The sequence below is a fragment of the Amblyraja radiata genome, chromosome 30 (assembly GCF_010909765.2).
Source record: "Amblyraja radiata isolate CabotCenter1 chromosome 30, sAmbRad1.1.pri, whole genome shotgun sequence".
NCBI classification, from domain to species: Eukaryota; Metazoa; Chordata; class Chondrichthyes; order Rajiformes; family Rajidae; genus Amblyraja; species Amblyraja radiata.
Window position 1 is genome coordinate 13,654,242 of NC_045985.1, and position 4,917 is coordinate 13,659,158.

The 4,917-nt window shown below is 50.1% G+C and overlaps 1 long non-coding RNA gene across 1 annotated transcript; it reads left to right on the top strand.

The window, feature by feature from the left end:
* The first annotated feature begins 348 nt into the window (after nucleotides 1–348).
* Nucleotides 349–1,722, top strand: LOC116990142. Its single transcript, XR_004416435.1, has 2 exons — nucleotides 349–577; nucleotides 1,684–1,722. It is a non-coding gene; the product is annotated as an uncharacterized LOC116990142 (long non-coding RNA).
* Nucleotides 1,723–4,917: the final 3,195 nt, after the last annotated feature.

Sequence of the window (4,917 nt, forward strand, 5' to 3'; positions counted from 1 at the left end):
GGATAGGGCTCTTAAAGATAGCAGAATCGGGGATATGGAGAGAAGGCAGGACCGGGGTACTGATTGTGGATGATCAGCCATGATCACATTGAGTGGCGGTGCTGGCCCAAATAGCCTACTCCTACACCTATTGTCTATAGTCTATTGTACACCAGAGATGCTGGCTGAACCGGTTGGTAATTTCTGCATTTCGTGCGTATCCCTTTCAGAATTGTGATTTCATTCTCATCTCTTCCAGTACTACAGGTTTACTCTATCATGTAGTCATCAGTAACTCGATCTTTTCCTTGCCTCCTCCCCCTACCTCTGTAAGACCATCCCATAGTCAAAATCACAAGGGATTTTCAATAAAGGCTCAGAGTGCTGGTGTCACTCGGCGAGTCGGGCAGCATCTCTGGAGAACACGGACTGGTGACGTTTCCAGTTGGGATCCTTCTACAGATTTCAGGGAATTTGAAGACTTCTGTTTGAAATTTTTTCCAGTTCTCTCTCTTGCCCTCGAAGCTCAGCTGTTCAAATCCAAAGATGAATTGCCTTGTGGTCCTGGTAGCTGGTCTCATTCTCACTGCCTCTCCGGGTAAGGAAATATAACTATTTTGTTGTCCTCTAGTTTAACTGTGGATAGGCATTTTAGATTCTCAAGTGGGATTGGAATTCTTGGTTAAACATTAAGCTGTGTGTTCGTTCACACGTAGAGAGTTAGTTACTGAATATGGAGTTAGTTATTGTCACGTCCAGAGTGTTTTTAGAAGGAATGGTGACGTTTCAGGTCAAGACCCTTCTTCCTTCTCTCCAGAGATGCTGCCTGTCCCGCTGAGTTACTCCAGCATTTTATGTCTATCTTCGGTGTAAACAAGCATCTGCAGTTCCTTCACACACACACGCGCGCACACGCTATCACACACACACACACACACACGCACACGCGATCACACACACACACACACACACACACACACACACACACACACACACACATATATATATAAAACAAACAATAATAGTCCAAAGGCAAAACTATACATGTATAGGTAGTTTAGATACTACTTTGGCAGTGTGTAGGATGGTGTTAGTGTACGGGGTGATCACTGGTCAGCGCGGACTCGATGGGCCGAATGGCCTGTTTACATGCTGTAAACATCAGAGGACTCTACAGCACTGAGGTGGAGGAAGGAACTGCAGGTGTGGGTTTACACCAAAAATAGACACACAGTGCTGGAGTAAATCAGCGGGACAGGCAGCATCTCTGGAGAGAAGGAATGGGTGACGTTTCGGGTCGAGACCCTACCTCAGACTGGGGGTCAGGGGAAAGGGAAACACGAGAGATAGACGGTGATATCGAGGGATATTGAACAAATGAATGATAGGTATGCTGAAAGGAAAAGATGATAAAGGAAACAGGCCATTGTTAGCTGTGGGCGCGGTGAGAATGAGTTACAAACAATGAGACTCGACAAGACGACTTTAAACCACTACAACCAGTTGGGATTTGGGAGGGTCTCGACCAAAACATCACCTCTGCCTCTTCTCCAGAGCGGCTGCCTGACCCGCTGAGTTACTCCAGCATTTTGTGTCGGTATTGTTCTCTGTTGAATGAAAGGAGTTGCTCGTTTTCAGAGCAGCGGCAGAACGAGCTGCAGGTGTCTCTCACACAACCTCCTCTGTTTTGTTCCCAATGTACAGGTAACTCTTTGCGGTGTTACTCCTGCTCAGTATCAGCGGGAAAATGCGTGACTAATACTATTAACTGCCCTCTGGGGCTGCAATGCTACCTTGGGTTTGCAGAGGTTGGTAAGTAAGAATCAATTTCAGATGAATATCTCTAGTTTAGAGATACAGCGTGGAAACATACCCCTCAGATTCCATTTACATCTTTCGCCCTTCACCTTCAACTTATGTCCTCTGGTCCTCGATTCCCCTACTCTGGGCAAGAGACTCTGTGCGTCTACCCGATCTATTCCTCTCATGATTTTATACACCTCTATCGAATCACCACTCATCCTCCTGTGATCCAAGGAATAGGGACCCAGCCTACTCAAACTCTCCCTAACTGGAGGGGGGGGGAGTGGGGCTGGAGGGGGGGAGTGGGGCTGGAGGGGAGGGAGTGGGGCTGGAGGGGAGGAGTGGGGCTGGAGGGGAGGGAGTGGGGCTGGAGGGGAGGGAGTGGGGCTGGAGGGGAGGGAGTGAGGCTGGAGGGGAGGGGGTGGAGCTGGAGGGGAGGCAGTGGGGCTGGAGGGGAGGGAGTGGGGCTGGAGGGGAGGGAGTGGGGCTGGAGGGGAGGAGTGGGGCTGGAGGGGAGGAGTGGGGCTGGAGGGGAGGAGTGGGGCTGGAGGGAGGGAGTGGGGCTGGAGGGGAGGAGTGGGGCTGGAGGGAGGGAGTGGGGCTGGAGGGAGGGAGTGGGGCTGGAGGGGAGGGAGTTGGGCTGGAGGGGAGGGAGTGGGGCTTGAGGAGAGGAGTGGGGCTGGAGTGGAGGGAGTGGGGCTGGAGGGGAGGTGGGGGGCTGGAGGGGGGGGGAGTGGGGCTGGAGGGGAGGGGATGGGCTGGAGGGGGGGGGAGTGGGGCTGGAGGGAGGGAGGGAGTGGGGCTGGAGGGTAGGGAGTGGGGCTGGAGGGGAGGATTGTCTGGGGCTGGAGGGGAGGGGGTGGGGCTGGAGGGGAGGGAGTGGGGCTGGAGGGGAGGGAGTGGGGCTGGAGGGGAGGGTTGTCTGGGGCTGGAGGGAGGGGAGGGTTGTCTGGGGCTGGAGGGGAGGGTTGTCTGGGGCAGGGCAGCAGGGAGGGGCAGAGGATAGAGCAATGAAGGGTTATGGGGGTCGAGGGAAGGGGCAGGCGGATGGCACAGGATGGTGGGGAGGGGAAGAGGGGATGGTGAGGGTTTAGGATGCAGAGGAGGAAGGGGATTTGAACTGGGGAGGGGGACATAGGCAGGAGGGATACATGGAGGGGGTTGGAGCTGGGAGACGGAGCCAAGCCAGGGGGTGCAGACAGCCCAAGAGGTCATCTGTGTCTGGTTCACTCTGCGGCGTCCTGTCTCAGTGTACAAGACGTCTGGGATACCGCAGAGATACCTACAGTCATACTGCATGGGAAATTTGAAGAAAGGTCTCGATCCAAAATGTTGCCTATTTCCTTCGCTCCATAGATGCTGCCTCACCCGCTGAGTTTGTCCAGCATTTTTGTCTACTTCTGTTCTGCCCAACTAGCCTGTACAGACCAGATTTCCTATCTACGCTAGTTCCACCTGCCTGTATGTGGCCCATATCCCTGTAATCCTTTCCTATGCAAGTACCTGTCCAAAAGTCTTTTAAATGTTCAAAGGTCTGTTTATTGTCACATGTACTAATTAAGGTCCAGTGAAACTCAAATTACCATACAGCAAAAATGCAACAAGACACACAGCTACATAAAAATGAACATGAACATCCACAACAGCGGATTTCCCACTTTCCTCACTGTAATGGAAGGCAATAATATTTAATTTTCTTCCTCTTTAATGTCCCGTGTCGGGGCCGTCGAACCTTCCTCAGTCGGGGCGATCGAAGCTTAAACCTTCTCCTCAAGCAGTTCGTTCTATTACTACCTGTGTGAAATGCTGCCCTCAGATTTCTATTCAATCTTCTCCCTCTCACATTAAACTTAAGCCTCTTGTTCCTGATTTCCCTTCTCAGGGTAAAAGTTCACGATACACGAGTAGAATTAGACCATTTGGCCCAATTGAGACCACTCCGCCATTCAATCATGGCTGATCTCTGCCTCCTAATTCCATTTTCCTGCCTTCACCCTATAACCCTTGACACCTGTTCTAATCAAGAATTTGTCTCTCTCTGCCTTAAAAATATCCACTGACAGCCTCCACAGCCCTCTGTGGCAATGAGTTCCACAGATTAACTACCCTCTGACTAAAGAAGTTCCTCCTCACCTCGTATCTAAACAAGTGCCCTTTAATTCTGTGACTATAACCGCTGGTCCTAACCTTTCCAACTGGTGGAAACATCCTTTCCACATCCACTCTATTTATGCCTTTCAGGATTCTGTAAGTTTCAATTAGGTCCCCCCTCAACTTTCTAAACTCCGGCGAATAGAGGCCCAGTGCTGTCAAATGCTCAGACTATATGGACGATAATATATACAACTTCATGTGATCACCCCTTAGCCTCCTGAGCTCAAAGGAATAAAGCCCAAGCCCTAGCCTGCTCGGCTGCCCCAAGAGCTCTGGCCCTCATGTCCTGGCAATATTCTCATCAATCTTCTTTGCATTCTTTCCAGCTTAACGATATCCTTCCTCTAACAGGCTGACCAAAACTGAACACTATACTTCAAATTTGGACTCATCAACATCTTGTACAACTGCTAACATAACATTCTAACTTTTGTGCTCAAATCTTTGACTGATGAAGGCTTCTTGACGAAAAGATCTACCTGTGAGGCCACTTTCAGGTAACTGCACCTGCACTTTCAAGATCCCTCAGCTCTACAACACTCCCCAGGGCCTTGTCATTCACCGTGAAGATGTTACCCTGCCTTGCATTTATCTGCATTAAATTCCATTAACCATTCCTCAACTGAATTTCCCAGCTGATCAAGATCCTATTGTAAATTTGGGGAACCATCTTTGCTATCTACAATTTGCCCACCACAGATGTTAGGCCTACTGGTCTATAGTTCCAAGGTTTTTCCTTGCAGCCCTTCTTAAATAGAGGCACAACATTAGGCACCCTCCACTCTTGCGGCACCTGACCCACGCCTAATTATCCGATTCAGATTCAGATTCAGATTCAACCTTAATTGTCATTGTCAGTGTACAGTACAGAGACAACGAAATGCAGTTAGCATCTCCCTGGAAGAGCGACATAGAATATGATTTCAATAAATAAATGTGTGTGTGTGTGTGTGTGTGTGTGTGTGTGTGTGTGTGTGTGTG